The sequence below is a fragment of the Carassius gibelio genome, chromosome B1, assembly GCF_023724105.1.
Source record: "Carassius gibelio isolate Cgi1373 ecotype wild population from Czech Republic chromosome B1, carGib1.2-hapl.c, whole genome shotgun sequence".
Classification (NCBI taxonomy): domain Eukaryota; kingdom Metazoa; phylum Chordata; class Actinopteri; order Cypriniformes; family Cyprinidae; genus Carassius; species Carassius gibelio.
In genome coordinates this window covers 8,118,488-8,136,010 of record NC_068396.1, presented here as the reverse complement: position 1 = coordinate 8,136,010, position 17,523 = coordinate 8,118,488, and positions in this window count along the sequence as shown.

Here is a 17,523-nt window from a genome sequence, read left to right as displayed (position 1 = left end):
TGGAGCTTGAAGAAGCAAAAAAAAAAAAAAAAAAAAAAAAACATGAGAATTAACTTTGAGCAAGTTTGGAGGAAAATCGGAGGTATGGAAACATTTTAAACAGGGCCGGCCCTGACCAATTTGCTGCCCTAGGCAAGATTTTACCTGGCGCCTCATGCATCACAGCCCATTTCACCCTGTCATTGTGTTCATGATTTAGCATATATATATATATATAGATATATATAGATAGATAGATAGATATATATATATATATATATATATATATATATATATATATATATATATATATATATACATACACACACACACACACACACACATACTGGTTTTGCTATATTAGTGAGGACCTTGACAGACCTGATCAGTACTGAGGACCAGGTCTTCTAAAGGCACTAGAGACAAACGAATACCACAGATCACCATTAGGTGGCTCTAGACGCTGTTAAATCACTTCAGATACAGAAAACACACCAACGATGAAAAACTTAACACACGTTTGAAAATCCGCTACACTTGTGAGGTCACGCTGTTGCTATGTGGATAGCAACGCACATTTTAAATGCGAATATCATACAAGACTCTAAATATTATATATCCAAACGTTTTATAAGTATAAAATATGTAATCACATATGAATAACGGTATTTGATGCTGATAATAAATGGTTTTAATGGTAAAGGAGAACGATTGTTTGAATCTTACCGAGCGCAGATTTAAACGGCTCCGCACTGAATGACGTCACAGAAGTGTAGTTTTTAAATTACGTTGCCATGGATACAAAAACTGCACAAGACATTGATCCGTTTCTATTAGTAAATTACTAACAGTGAATAAAAATAATAAAAACGTTTCTTTTACCAAAAATTTCAAACAGTATAGATTTATTTAAATCGCATATGTAATTATATATATATATATATATATATATATATATATATATATATATATATATATATATATATATATTATTATTATTTTATTTATAAATTTCTATCTATTATTGGTAAATCCTTATAAGAGTTTATATGATAATGGCAACCAGTAATGGTAAAATACTCTCGTTTAGTGCAGATGCTGTTCCAACTTGACAGGAATAAGATGCAGTTCTGTAGCTGATGTTCAGTGGGATTTATTATTAATAATAATATTATTGGTCTTTATTACATTTTAAGGTGTAATTTTTTTTAATGTTTCAAATGTCTTTTCTGCTCACCAAAGCTGCATTTATTTGATCCAAATTAACACAAAAATTTGAAATATTGTGAATATTACTAATCTTAAATTGAATAATGTACAGTAAAATGTTATTTATTGCTTTGATTAAAGATGCATTTTCAGCATCTTTTCATCACATGAACTGCTATGTACTGTAGAAAAAATAAGAAAGTTTGGGTTTAATTTCTTCGAATACCCTATAATAAAGGGTTCATTCCTACAGAATTACCTCACTTCCTGTGAGATTTTAAAAATGCTATTGAAATTTGTGTAGATCTGTGTACACAAGAACAACAGTTTTGATTCTGCAAGAGAAAAGCAGCCCTTTATTTGGTGACCATCACACACTCGGAGGTTGAGTAAGAGCATGATGGGATTGAACACAAGCCTCAGTCACAGAGACCAGACGGTGAACTACACCAGATACAGACAGAATAACTCAACAGAACCACAGAAACTCAACAGAACTCAGGCAGACTTAACACAAATGAATGACACAATGAAAGAGTGCACTGACCACTGTTCAGATCTTCAAAATGAAAAAATGACTTCTAAAAAACTGTAAATAAAGTGCGTATACTTATGAAAAAAAGAAAAGAAAAAGAAATGATTAGCAGTCAATATATAGAGACTTAATAAAGTGCTTACTTCCACTGAAGGAATGAAATGCACTATTGGAGAAATGGAAATATTTTATATTTTGAATAAAATCAAAGTAATATAAAGTGCATGCTTCCTCTCAGAAAGGAAATATAAGTAAAGTGCCTTGAGTTTATACAAAATCCAAAAGATTTATATTTCTCCAACAAAAGAAAACGGTAAAGTGCTTACTCTGAAAAGAGAAACGTGCATGAAGTACTCAACCGAGAGAAAAAACTGATAGACTGATACTCTGGAAGGAAATTAGACAGCATTCCTGCAAGAAGCAAGTTTCCTTTTCATAGCCTGAAGATTGTTATGGACAAAGTTTTTAACATCAAGCCATGATCTTGAGCTCAGCACTGGATTAGCATCTAGACATGATTGACATTCAGCTTTTCCAGGAAGCTTCCTTAAGGAAAAGCATGTTGTGAGAGTCCTCTTCACAGCGCTCTGCTCTTCACTGCTCCATGGTCTCTTAGGAGCTTTCTTTCCTGAAACACAGAACAAAGGTCAAACTAAACAACAACCTCCAAAACCTGCTGCTAAATGTGTAAAGAAGCCTCACTCTATTATCACAGGTTTCATCACTAGCCAGGTTTACATCCAATGGTTGTTTTGCAAAAAAAAAAAAGGTCCACATTTTGCCCCATCATAGCAAGCATTTAGAAGTTTGGAAAGACTTGATGAGTGCTCTACTGCAGAATCACTGAATTCAATGATGAACTGCCTCAATTCTCAAATTGTGTGTTTACTATGGTCTTTCTCCATTATTGACACATTATTTTCACATTTAATACTGTAAAGTGCTTTGACACAATCTCTACTGTTAAAAGCACTATATAAATAAAGGGGACTTGACCAATCATGTTTATGAACCCTTAAATGTTGCATGCGTGACAATACAAAATGAGCTGCAGTAAAAGGCCAACTGGATGGAGACAGCTAGTTTTGATTCTGTTGATAACAAAACTGGATGGAAACTTGGCTACAGACAGATATTAAGCAGGCTGAATAAGTTGTGCAGAAGAGCAGCAGAGCGATCTGATCACCTGAGAACATCTCTATAATGTGTTGATTGTCTGGAGGAGAGCGCTTGACTGTCTTTCCTGAGGTAGAGGGTTGATCATCATTCTCTGATCACAACAGTCAAACAGATGTTAATAAACAGACATATTCTACAATAACATGTCTAACTGATCTACTGACTACTCAATCAATTAGACTGTCTTGGAAAAGTTCATGTACTCAACCAAATTAACTCAAATTGTGAAACTCGTGTATTAAATAAATTCATTGCACACAAAGTGAAGTAGTTTAAGTCTTTGGTTATTTTAATTATGATTTTGGCTCAAACTTAAAAACCCACCAATTCTCTCAACAAATTAGAATATGGTAACATGCCAATAGGGCTGCTCCGATCACAATCAACCGATCATTATGCGCATCTCGTCAGTAAAGCCGGTTCTCTAATCAGCGGTTAATTCCATCAGGTGCTGATTTCACATAGAGCAGCTGTTACTACACAGAGCTGTTATTAACTGAGAAGCTGCGCAAATTCACGTTCTTTTTCAGCGTTTATTTGCGCAGCTTCTCTATTAACAACGGCTCTGTGTAGTAACAGGTACTCTATGTGAAATCAGCACCTGATGGAATTAACCACTAATTAGAGAACCGGCTTTACTGACGAGATGCACATTAATGATCAGCCATTCGTGATCGGAGCAGCCCTACATCAGTTAATCAACTCAAAACAACTGCAAAGGATACACAATCATGGGGAAGACTGCTGATCTGACATTTGTCCAGAAGACGATCATTGACATCCTTCACAAGGAGGGTAAGACACAAACCTTCATTGCCAAAAAGCTGTTCACAGAGTGCTGTATCCAAGCATGTTAAATGAGAGTTGACTGGAAGGAAAAAGTGTGGAAGAAAAAGATGCACAACCAACCAAGAGAACCGCAGACTTATGAGGCTTGTCAAGCAAAATCGATTCAAGAATTTGAGTGAACTTCACAAGGAATGGACTGAGGCTGGGGTCAAGGCACCAAGAACCACTACACACAGACGTGTTGAGGAATTTGCTGAACAACAGACAACATCAGAGGCGTCTAACCTGGGCTAAGAGAAGAACTGGACTGTTGCCCAGTGGTCCAAAGTCTTCTTTTCAGATGAGAGCAAGTTTTGTATTTCATTTGGAAACCAAGGTCCTAGAGTCTGGAGGAAGTGTGAAGAAACTCATAGCCCAAGTTTCTTTAAAGTCCAGTATTAAGCTTCCACAGTCTGTGATGATTTGGGGTGCAATGTCATATGCTGGTGTTGGTCCATTGTGTTTTTTGAAAACCAAAGTCCCTCCCCCCGTTTACCAAGACATTTTGGAGCACTTCAGGCTTCCTTCTGCTGACCAGCTTTTGAAGATGCTGATTTCATTTTCCAGCAGGATTTGGCACCAGCCCACACTGCCAAAAACACCAAAAGTTGGTTAAATGACCATGGTGTTGGTGTGCTTTACTCACCAGCAAACTCACCAGACCTGAACCCCAGGGGAATATATGGGATATTGTCAAGAGGAAGATGAGAAACAAGAGACCAAACAATGCAGATGAGCTGAAGGCGACTGTCAAAGAAAACTGTGCTTCAGACCACCTCAGCAGTGCCACAAACTGATCACCTCCATGACACGCTGAACTGAGACAGTAGTTAAAGCAAAAGGAGCCCCTACCGAGTACTGAGTACATTTACAGTAAATGAACATACTTTGCAGAAGGCCAACAATTCACTAAAAATGTTTTTGTATTGGTCTTATGAAGTATTCTAATTTAAGATAGTGAATTGGTGGGTTTTTGTTAAATATGAGCCAAAATCATCACAATTAAAAGAACAAAAGACTTAAACTACTTCAGTCTGTGTGCATTGACTTTATTTAATACATGAGTTTCACAATTTGAGTTGAATTACTGAAATAAATTAACTTCTGATTATTGAGATGCACCTGTACTTACCAGTTTCTGTGACGCGACGCTTGCGCTTGACTGTCTTTACTGAGGAAGAGGGTTGTTCATCTTTCTCTGAGGCGACTGGAGATCACAACAGTTAAATAAATAAAAAAAAACATGTCAGAACTGAGTGATAAATGAAAATGCTGAGTCTATAATAACTAAGGTTGGGTACCAAATTCTGTAATTTTAAGGGTACGAACCAATTTGCGTCGGTACTACTGATTACAGATTCACATTAAATCAATCTGTGCCAAATCTTGGTAACTAAGATCACATCTGTTCATAAGTTACAGAGAGAGAGAGAGAGAGAGAGAGAGAGAGAGAGAGAGAGAGAGAGAGAGAGACTCTGTGGTGTGATGTCAGCCCTGCTACTCGTAACAGAACCCAGCGCAGACCCAGATGATCATTATAATCAATGTGTGCTGCTACACTGGATGCAGCACGACGCGACACAAATCCCCGACAGTAAATTGTATTTGGCCAGATTACAGAAACTAAGCCCCCCCCAAACCTGACAACCACCATCACAGCCCAACACCTACCCAGTAAACGTTGCATAAGCCTAAATAATTTGTTCATTTATATTAGGCATATAGCATGGTTTATTTTTATTAGTTTTGTTAATAAAAGTTCTATGAATTTGGCGCTGTATTTTGTAGTAAAACTGAATCTACAGCAAATTGCTTCTAATTTGAAAGTAAAAAAAGAAATTTTTACAAGTCATTTAATAGAGAAGCGAGGAAAAGAGGGAAAATTCAAACTAAATAAGCTGTTTTGGGCTTTTTTCCCCTGATATAAATGTTTTTGTTTTTACACAGAGAGTAAATTAGTGTAAAAAGTAACTGTTGAGTACCGGCACCAAATCTCAAGATACCGGTAACATACCGGTTAACATGTAAACGGTACCCAACCCTAAAATCACATGTCTAACTGATATACTGACTGCTTACCAGTTTCTGTGACACGACGCTTGCGCTCGACTGTCTTTACTGAGGTAGAGGGTTCTTCATCTTTCTCTGAAGCATCTGGAGATCACAACAGTACAAGTTAAATCACGTGCCAAAACTGTCTGTTTAGAAGCAAAAATGGTTTCTTACGATCATAACAAACACACAATTTCTTTCTAAGCAAAGGTGATGCTGTAAATCAGTCAATGCGTATCAAAACAGTTTTATATCTAAAGCAGGGGCTCAATCCTTGAGATTATTTAACAGATGACAGATCTTCTCATCGTGATAACTGATCTTTGCTTTGGTTCTTCACACATATTTGTGGATTTGATATAATATATATGTGGCTAAAGTTGTTTGAGACTGCTGCACGTTCTTCTGTTCAGGGGAAAGGGCAGATATATTGATATATTGATGAAATGTTTGTAACCAAACCATTGACTTCTGTAGGGAGTTACAGGTAATAATAGTCTATTGGTGAATATGAATTACCTGGACTTTAGAGGGTTTTTTTTAAAGCATTTTCCACAACTTCCGTTGTATTTATTCTCCTATTTATTTAGTGGTTCCCCAAAATGGTTTGGTTACAAACATTCTTTAAAATATTTAGTGTTCCACTGAACAAAGAAATTCATGCAGGTTTGGGACTCGAGGGCAAGGACATGACAGCAGAATTTAAATTTTTGGTTGAATGATCACTTTGAAGTTAAGACAGAGTCGAATATGTTTTACTCCAGGACTCTATGGTTGTGGATTGTTTCTTGCAGATTTTAAATCCGCGACCGGTTGAATATGGCCTCTAAGCTAACCAACAGATCCTTCAGTGCTGACCTGCTTCTGTGGTTCTGCATTCATGCTCTCGCAGGCCTCCGGAAGCAGCGCTTCTGTCATTTTCAGTCTCTGTGAAGCACATGATTAAAGATGTCAAATACAAAACAACATAAAAACAGATATAATACATTTAGTATAATCACTGAAGTGTAAAAATCCAGATAAGTTTTACTCACCCTCTGTACTAAATGTAATCTCTTCCAAAGATTTTCCTTTGTAACAGTCAGATCCCTTTTCTAGAGACAAAAGCAGCTTGCTAACTTTAGCGAGTTGGATTGTATTCTCGGACAGTCTGTAATACTCGCGGTGCACTCTAATGTCGTGTCCCAGGAATTTGGCCAATTGGTCGAGTTCATTGTTTTTTAAATTCATGATCTGACTCAGAGTAGCTATTTGTTTCCTTAACTTGGTCGACGTAAGGCTCCTGGGGTCTTTTGCGCCACACGTTTTGGAAAACTTTCTCAAACAGTCTGATCCGCGGATGTGTGTTAAAGCCCCCAGTCTTGCAAAGACGTAAGGATTGGCTTCGCTGATGCCCACTGTGCTCCTGCTTTCATTCAGCAGGTCCATGGACTCCAGCATGTCCTTGGTCAGCAGGACAGGCACTTTCTTACCTCTCTTCCCTCGGATCTCTAATCGAGTCAGCTCATTGCACAGCTCCCGCTCTAATTTAGTCAGAGATTTGACCACATCTTCATTAGGAGGCTTCACGTTTCGATTCACGAATGATGCAAGGAGCAGTTTGGATGCCTCACCTTCACGTCTCCGATTAAAAAGAATGATTTGACAGAGTAACGTCTCAGCCAAGATTTTCCACTCTGCGCCATTCACGTTCTCTTTGAGTTTGTCTTTTGAGACCTGCTCCACACTCTTGAGATGCTTTTGTAGAGCCACAACATCTTCTGTGAGAGGGATGGTGTCTCCCTTGTTCCACTTGCTCTGCTGCAAGGTGTTGAGGGCTTGACTCGAAATGTTGGTACGCCAATGACTGTCAATGAGCTTGATGAAGTTTTTCAGCTTCTTCTCAGTGTCTCTGTCCCCTGCCATTAAACTCTGTCCCAAACTGAGCTGACAGGCTTTCTTCAGCGAGTATCCAATCTTCAGAGTGAGGGACGGGGTTTTAAACGTATTTAAATCTGGTTGATAGCTGCTGACTTCTTTACAAGCGGCGATGGCTAGGAGAAAGTTCTCAGGGTTACAGAGCTGTGTAAGGTTACTCACTTCTCTGGATCTGGACTTCACTTCGATCATAAACCTGGCCAGCTCTCTCATCTTTTGAATGATATACTGATGCTGTGACTTATCACGACCGCACTTTGTATAAAGTGATTCACCGTAGAGACAGATCAAACTGTCCTTCATGATTGTCTCTGAGATTTCATCTTGTCTCATAGCTTGTAGGAGAGAGCTGATCCCAGCAGAGCACTGTGCAGGTGTTGGTATCAGACAGACTGCAGCTGATCTCACTCGCTCTCCTCTGCTTCTCTTCACATCCCGCTGTCCTCGACACGTCTTAGAGTGTTTCCACAGGTCTTTCTTCATGAAGAACGCCAGACAATCCGGGCAGGGAAGGAACTCAGAAATGTCTGCATCTTCAGTCGGTTGTCTCCAGGTAATGATCTCTCCACGTCCGGTCTCCAAGACTTTGATGTTATGATAATAATTACCCTGGTTCCGGAGCTGTTCCAGAAGAATCCTGCGTTCCTTTGAACGTTTGGGAAAACTAAAGGCTTTAGCAACTTCTGTTTCATTGGAATGACTTCTTTCAAGATGTCTAGCAAGCTTGCTTTGTGCCTTTTCACAGAAAACACAGTACTGTTTTTTGTTCCACGTTCGTTTGCCTTTAGGATCTCGCTGACTTGTTTTGATTGTCATTTTTCTTGGACTTTTTTGCTTAGCCTTCTTTCTTGGAGTTTTTTGCTTTGCCTTCTTGACTTCTTTAAATGTATTAAATATTGTGTCTTTTACAGTCTTTCGAATGGTCTTTTCAATCGGGGACTCTTCTGAATCGAGGTCTTTATCATCAGTAGACTCCTCCACTGAAGGAACAAAGACTGAGCCTTCGCTCTCATCCAGATCACTCCAGTCCTTGTTGCCCTGGTTCGATTGCTCCTGTTAACAAACACAATTTAAACATTCACAATACAGTTATTTAGGAAAGATAACAATGGTTAAAAATATATATTGGTTAAAAAATAATAAAATCACTTATGTTTCCCCAAATACAAAACACTATCAACCCAAAGAAGAATAAAATGGGGTCATGTACTGAGAGGTCAAATTGTCTCTGTCTATGAAACAAAGTAATTTTCAAAACTCAAAACATTCTTTCTCTTTAAGGTGTGATCACATATGTGCACATATGTGCCAAAATACCATGAACGAACTATGGGAACAATGACACAATCATCCAAAGCTGTTCTGCCAGCAAGCAAAAAAACCAAGCAGCCTCATTTTTAGGATGACTTTATAATATTGAAGTGCAGCGTTGATATTCTGTTTTGCTGTTATACACAGCTGATATCAACGAAGACTGAATAATTTGTATCAAACAATGACGTGGCAAATAAGTTCAAATAGGACTAGTGCTGCAGGATTAATCGCATGTGATTGTAATGCGTGTCTCATCAGTAAAGATGGTTCTGTGATTAGTGGTAAATGTCCATCAGCTGCTTTCAAATGGAGCTGCACTTACTACACAGAGCTGCAGTTCGCTGACAAGTTACACAATATCGCATCATAATCGCAGATGAATTACATTTGGTTATGAACACAATATTGCGTAGCTTGTCAGCGAACTACAGCTCTGTGTAGTAAGTGCAGTCTTACTAACCAATATAGTGAGCACACCTCCATTCTCCCCAATCAGCTCTGCTCTAACCAACTTATTAAACGCCCACCATTACAAAAAAAAAAAAATAGGAAAGGAAAGGAAAGCGGGAGAGAGACAGAGTGGGATTATGGCGTCTACAGGGTCAGATCAATAATTAGGCAAATTAAAACTAAAGAAAAACATTATGTAACTTAAACTTCAAAAATACAGACAATGATCTAAAAAGGTAATTTGCAAAAGCTGCGTCACAATACAAGAATTAACGATCAAGAGCTCCCTTATCGGTTCTGTTTTCAGTACTGGAGGATAAAAGATACATTCTTATGCTGTGTTCACACCAAACGCAAATAGAGCGTCAAATTTGCGCCTACCGTGTCTAGTTTGCCGCTTGAACATTTTGAGATCATTCGCGCGTGAAATTAACTTCACAATAGACACGAATTTACGTCAAGGGGGGGGCTTGTGCCAGATGAGTTCACGCAGCATTTTCAACCGCCATTTTTATTCTGATAATTTTCAAAATATTACGGTTATCGTGTCATGAAATGTAGTTTTAAAAGTATTTCAGGCGAGAATGTAGTTGTTTTAAACTCAGATATGAGGTTTATTTATAATGACAGCGTCTATTTAAAAAATGTGTTTCGCCGATCTCGGAGACGTGAGCTCCACATGATCAGCGGGAGCTCCATCATCATGTATCCGCCGCGAGCAGCCTCAGCTCGGCTAGACCTTCTGACATTTGCCGCTGGCTCTGATGTCTCTTTAGTGGTCAAGATAAAATATAATTAGTTTGGTGTAAAACTAAACGTTTCTTATCTTTGGCCTTTATTCAAATTAATCTATTAATATATATATATATATATAATTCCTCTTTATTCCTGTTTCTATAGAAATATGAACTTTTGTCATATAGCTCCAGTTGACTGCTCACTGACAACATCAGTCATTCCTCCATGTTGAATGAGTGACTCTTAGCAGGCTCCTGATTGGTTAACGCGGCACGAATTGACGGCAAAGTTCAAATTTTTCAGCTCCGGTGACAGGCGCGAATTCGCGTCAAACGCATTTGGTGTGAACACATTATTAGAGGTTTTGTTAGTACATGAATGTTGTCTTACACATTTTATCTTCCCAAAAGATTAATTTGAAATAAGTTTATAATGCATGTTCGGTATTCTAAATTCAAAAGACCGCACACACTGAGTGTGTCTCTGAATGCTTCTCATACTTAGGGGTGTGCCGGTTTCAGAATTGGTGATGACGGTTATGACGTGAGTCAAAAGTGACGGTTCATAACATAACCGCCCGGGGGGGGGGGGGGGGGATGTGGGTGTAGTGGATCTGCCGTAGAGTCAATTGGTTGTTCTTGGAGGTAGCGGGTTAACTCCGTATCAGCGCCACTCTGATCGGTAAAGGGGCAGAGATTTCAGACCTCCGTTTTTATAAGGAGATCTGTCACAAAACTCATCATCCGCACCATCGTTTTTTGAGCAAATTTCAAAGCCGCACCCGTCCGCCATCCGCTGATTGTTTTGCGATGCAATGCTTTGCTGATGCGAGCCGCAAAAAAAGCCATTGTCTGTTCTAGAAAGGATGCAGCAAAGATATTTAATGCTAATGTATGAAGCATAGGCCTACGCTGAGTTTCATTTGCGATGAGATGCGCTCTAGTTCACAGTGCAGTGCAAGTGAACGCGCGCTGGTGCTTCCATGTCACGGTTATCATTGTCTGCTATATTTGCTTTTTATTTATTAAAATACATGCAATTGGTTGATGAAATTTAAGATAAAATTTGTACAAAACGAAATTCGTTTTTAAGAAAGGTTTTCTACAAAGCAAAATTTAATGAAGTGGTAAATATCATGTCTGACGATTTACAAAACTTCATTAAGTGGTAAAAACCATGTCTCCCAATATATTGCGCATCTTATGATCCTATCTAAAAAATGAAAATAATTTTTGATAAAAAATGTTTGTAAAAAATATTTTAATGACACGGTTTTGGCGGTTATAGAGTTCTAATGACGGTGTTCAACTATAACCGCCGGTCTCACGGTTATATACTAACCGTCACACCCCTACTCATACTCGCTCCTATCTTCCCCACATGGCACGAATCTCGCGTCACGGACGAGACGTTCACACTTGCTGTATTCACGCAGCCTGTTTCGTAACACTGGGTTATATTGGCTCGCCCTGCACCTCTTCACGAGCGCATCTGGCAGTATGATGAGGCTCAACACACGCTCACAACCTGCATCGACTCGCACCTGGCTCCGCGTTTAATACCAATGTAAGTTCAGTCTAACTGCTTTCTAATTTCACTTGGATGAAATAAAACATTCAGCACTTTTTCCACCAATCCCAAATACAATGTAAGATATGTAATACTTTACAAATTGACTAAAGAAATAGTTATTTATATAAAATAAAAATAAAATCTTTCCAGTGAAATTCAGCAATTAAATTAATTATGTAAAAGTAGTTATACAGTTATAATCTTGCCTGTTAAACAATAAAATAAACATAAATAAAAACTCCTCCCAAAAACACAAAGAATGGTTTTTCAGGGTTATAATGGGAATTGTATTGGTTTTTCTGTAAACTATAATGTTGTCAATTTGATGGATACTAACATTATGTTAAAATGTTGACACAGTGTAATAGTTTTATAAATGTTGTTAGGGTTAGGGTTTTTAGGGTTAGTCTGGTTTGGTCCAACCCTAACCCTAACCCTAACCCTAACTATCAGTGACTGTTCTTTATTCTTGACTTTAGGGCTCGCTAAATTCCAAAATCCCTGTTAGCCCTTTGGGCAGGCATACTACAGCTTTTGGTAGCTCAAAATAGATGTAACTAGCCTGAACAAAAATGACATCGGCTGGACTTCACAGGTTGTCTATTCCCGTCTTTGTATTGACTTAACATTGAAATCACTCACGTCAGACGCTCTATTTGCGTCTGCTGTGAATGCAGCATAAGCATGTTTCTTTTCCACATTTACTTTTTAATCCATTGTCAAGTGATTTTAAACTTCTTAAATATTAATAATAATAATTAAAAAATCATATTGGCTTTATATCAGCTATCGGCCCCCTGCTTTCTAAGATATCTGCAGTCAAGAAACATATATCGGTCGACCACTATAAAATAGGAGCTTTATGGAGAGTGTGTATACATGGTTATAAGTATAACAGTTCATTAATTTGAGGAGAATAACAAGTGTCTCAGCTCTCAAGGGACTATTTGGCCAATCAGCTTTTTCCTGCTTGAAAAGCTAAATGTTATTGATGTACTACAGTCCCTCCAGAAAAACGCTGATTTTTTTTGTGATTGTTGCGGGCAAAAATCCTTGATTTTGCGGCACGTTTTCTTAAAAATGCGATGGAATATGTGGGATATTTTTGCAATTTTATCCGATGAATTTGCGTGAACTTGCAATAACTGCGGTTTGATGAAAAAGAGAAAAAAAGATGATTCCCCCAACACCTTTTTCTCACTAGGCTACTACCTTAATGTAAAGAGTAATTTCTTATTACTTCCTATGATAAGCGAGCATACTAAATCACAGAATATTTAAGTTGCAATGTCTTACTGCAACGTAAGTTATTTTACATACTACTAATATAATTACAACTGTAAGTTTTTGGTACTGTTCTGTAACAAAAAAGTGCAATCTTACAACTGTAAAGTTGCATCAACTTCCGAATGAAACTACAACAGTGTTAGTAGCCTAGTGAGAAGGGGGTGCTGGGGGAATCACCCTTTTTTCTCTATTTCATCAAACCGCAGTTTTCGCAAGTTCACGCAATATAATTTGTCTCCACTGTCATGTAACAAATCGGGAAACTGCTTCACGCGTTCTTTTGCGCTTATTTTTGTTGGCAAATAAGAAGGATTTGCACGCTTCAAGTTTCACCGCTGGGTTTGCAGATGATGTTCACGTCATGTAATTACGTCACTTCATAAGGTTCCCAGGGCAATAGGGGAAATTGGCGCTTTACTTGTGTGAAGTAAACGCAACATTTTTCAACTTTCTGCTAATATATATATATATATGTGAGTTTTTTGCAACGAAAATACAGGGATTATGAAATCATGCTAGCCCCGCATATTTTGCTTTCTGAAATCGTCAATTTATGCGACAAAAGAGCGACATATTTGAAAAAATGCAACCCAGCATAAATGTGCGGCCTTTGGCTGATTATGCATTAAATCAGGCGATCGCATAATCACGTTTTTCTGGAGGGACTGGTACTAGCATTACTCAACATTACTTATACCTTCAAGCAACACTACATTCAATGAAGGTAAAATGGTAAAAAAACATAATAGTTTATTTAAATGGAACCGGAAAATTTGTATCGCGTAATATATGTTGCATTTTGACATTGCCAACCTTTAAATTAAGTTTACAGTAAGTAATAAACAGTATTAAGCACGGAGTAGTTGAATATTGTTAAGTTTTCCTTAACACTATTTTTATTTTTATAGTTGTTTAATGATTTTAATGGAACTGGAATTGAAAACGGAACCATAAGGCAGAACCGGAAAATTTCTAATGATTCCTAACCCTACTGAAGAATCGACTTGCAATAAACAGAAGAAAAAGAAAATCTGAAAATATTATTTTGTGTTCCACAGAATATGATACAGGTTTAAATCTACATGAGGGAGTACAAGACAAAAAGCTAATTTTCAGATGAAAATATATTTAGCTGTTTGTGAATGTATGTATAATAAAAATATATCCAACGATCTGTTTAAATTTAATAATATAAACAAAACTGCCCTTAACTATTACTTACCTCTATACAAATTTCCTGGATTAAGTCATTTTGTCCGTCTTGGTCCTCCTCATCCCTCTTCTGTCCATCCAGATCCTCCTCATCCCTCTTCTGTCCATCCAGATCCTCCTCATCCCTCTTCTGTCCATCTTGATGTGAAGTTTTCATCTATAATCAATCATTTTTTTAAGTTAACTTACAGTCATTTCAAAAACAACATTTTAAAGTATTAAAGTCCTCTTCATCATAAGTGGTGTATGATTCTTTCTTCATATTCTTGTACAGTTTGTGTCCATGCGCCTTGTTTAATGTTAAAAGTGTGGCAGATTCCATCTCATTAGTAAAATCAACTCTAACAGAAACCAGCCGCCCCTCCCCCACCCCCTCGCTCTCTGCTCAGCGCTCACTCTCAGCTTCGCTCTCTGCTCTGGGCCTCCGCTCCGCTCGGCTCGTGTGGGGGAGGGGCGCAGATCACACATCGCGTGAAGCATTATTAATCTTTCATCTTTAATTTCCACACAACACCGATGCTACTGATTAATAAATCCACAGTTCATATTTAGTTCTTTAAACATTACTTGCTTCGTTTTTGACACTGATTCTCTTGTAGAATTGTTCTACATCACGTATACAGATATAAATATGTACAGTATACCAATTAAAAATATTTATTTAAGAAGGGGGCGATTTTGGCAGTCAGCTCTTGCCATTTTCCTCATTAAAATCATTCATTAAAACTAATCTATGCAAAACATATCAACTGGTGGTTGTACCTCTCTCCCTCCCCCACTCTATCTACATAAAACCATGAACACTTAATTTAATAATTAAATAACACGGATACAAACGTTAAAATAAATCGACAGTTGATATTTACTGTGTTAGAACAGTACTTACTCCGTCCTTCGCGCTGTTTCTCCGGTGTCTCTGCTCACAGATCGCGTGGTGCTCCCGCAGCCGACTCAGTCTCCGGTTAAACCGCTCCGTCATTTCTCTCCGTTCATACGCGTCACTGTCACGTTTCGCGGAACGCGAGCTCGATTCACGTACTCCACGTGACGTAATGCTGGCGCCAAAAAGCCGTGCATAATGATCGCCATTAAATGCAGCTCGATGAAAAACAATTGCATTTGTGAGGCAGTTGTTGCTGAAATGCATACATCCTATTTTATGTACTCATTATTTGGGAAAGTAATTGTGATATTTAAGAAATAAAGAAAGAAATACAGTTTATGTACAGATATGTACGTTCTCTGGCCGACCAATCACAAAAATCACCAAGCCAACCAATCAAAAAATCGGAGCCGTTCTCTTCCAGCGAATGATAAATTGGCTGCAGTTCACGTCTCTATCCTTTAGAGGGGGCGCAGGAGAATGAAGGAAACACAGTTCTGTCATGATCTGCTATTGAAGTAAGGACATTTGAGAGATTTGCACAGCACAATGCCCCACCCCCCCGGGGGCTATTCTGAGCAAAATAAAGTGAGGACCACGATTTTGTCCTCACTTTACCAAAAGGTCCTCACTTAAAAGGTGTTTTGTCACATTTTGGTCCTCACTAATATAGCAATACAAACACACACACACACACACACACACATTACAGCAGAACTGTTTCCAACACTCATAATAAATCATCATATTAGAATGATTTCTAAAGGATCATGTGATAGACTGGATGTCACATGTGACACTGAAGAATGGAGTAATGATGCTGAAAATTCAGCTTTGCATCACAGAAATAAATGATAATTTAAAGTATAATAAATTGAAAACAAATTATTTTAAATTGTAATAATATATCACAATATTACATTTTTCTGTATTTTTGATCAAATAAATACAGGCTTGATGAGCAGAAGAAACTTCTTTCAAAAACATTAAAAATAGTAATGTTTCCAAACTTTTGGCCTGTACAGTATTCCCCCAAAACTGTACAACTGTAGAGTAAAACATTAATAAAAAAGTGATAATAAAAAATGCGTCTTAAAACTGACGTGATTGTACAAAATCACAGTCTGGGGACTCAGAACTCAGAACAACTGCTAACATTAAGTTTAAGGTAAAAATAACTGCCATGAAATTATAGTATCTTACTCCTATTGTTCTTTCACTACATCTCTTTACCTCTGTCTTTATCCTCTTCTCTTCTTTTTGGCACTGTATCTATCGCAGACTATAGCACTATTCGGACGGGACTAGTTAGTTTGAGTTTCGATTCTTACCACCTGACGTCTGTGATTTTCATGTAACAATTCGGACGGGACTAAAATCTCCGTGTTTATTACAGAGGTTTTTTTTTTTTTTTTTTTTTTTTTTTATTGCAAGAAAAAAAGTTGTACAAATATACAAAAACACAGGGAAGCGAGATATAAATACACTCCAATTAGAAGCAAACATAAAATAAAATAGACATTCTGGATTTGCATATAAAATTATAGTATTATTGATACATAAAAGTGCAAAAATAAACTTACATTCTTTTGGAAAAGTTGTCAAAATACATCAAAAACTTGCTACTCTTTTTGTTCTCTGTAAGTCTAAGAGATGAAACAAGAGAGTCCAATTCCATAAGAAAAAGGGGGAAAGACAAAGGAGACTTAAGCCATTTCTGTTTATGAATGAAAAATTTTGCATTCAATATAAGAAAATTAACAACATATTCAACAGATAATAGCTTTGGATTTTCATAATAAAAGATAACATCTTTGAGGATAAAAGTGTGGGACACATTTGTAAGGTTAGAAATGTAGGTGCTTATGTCACCCCATAATTTGTTGGTAACACCGCAATCAAAAAACAAATGGGCAGCTGTTTCCTCCACAAAACCACAAAACGAGCATGATTCATCGACATTAGAATATTTTGAGATAGACAGATTAACGGGGTAAATTTTATGAAGGATTTTATAATGGATCTCCTTTACCTTATTAGAAATGCAAAATTTACTTGGCAGGAGCCAGGCCTTTCTCCAATTTATATTTGTTAAAAAGGAACCCCAATAGAATTTCCCTCTTGGAACAATCTTTCTTTTTGTCTGAAAAATATTGCGGATATGTCTGTTATTGCATTTCCGATCTAATATACCAATACCCCCCAAACTTAAAGCCGGATAAACACTGTTGCCTTTACTGAATTTAAGGTGACTTGAAATTAACTGAGTTAAACCTACTGGGATGGCTCTCATCAAATTATTATATTCCTTTGGTGGGACTGGAAAATTATGAAGATTCATAAATTGTTTGTAAGTTAAAATATTACC